Source organism: Morone saxatilis, unplaced genomic scaffold (genome assembly GCF_004916995.1).
Source record: "Morone saxatilis isolate NCDOM2014 unplaced genomic scaffold, NCSU_SB_2.0 Contig17, whole genome shotgun sequence".
In the NCBI taxonomy this organism is placed as follows: domain Eukaryota; kingdom Metazoa; phylum Chordata; class Actinopteri; family Moronidae; genus Morone; species Morone saxatilis.
The window spans coordinates 22,736,031-22,736,356 of NW_023339729.1; positions in this window are offsets into that span (position 1 = coordinate 22,736,031).

Sequence of the window (326 nt, forward strand, 5' to 3'; positions counted from 1 at the left end):
ACACACACACACACACTCATATTATTGCTATTATCATGTTTATTTATTGGGAGACTCCTGAATGCTTTTAATTTATGTGAAGACTACTGTGTGTGTGTGAGTGTACAGCACTGAGTAGCTTTCTAGAAGTTTGTTTTGATGGACTGCTGAGAAATGTTCAACAACACGTTTTTATTGGCTCTTTACACTGTCAATCAAAATAAAGACTGTTTTGAATTTAACAGCTGGATTTTGGGATTTATTCAGATGTTTTATATATATGTATGTATATAACACAAAGAAATACATATGTGTGTGTGTGTGTTTCGAGGGGGGGGGGGGTCACA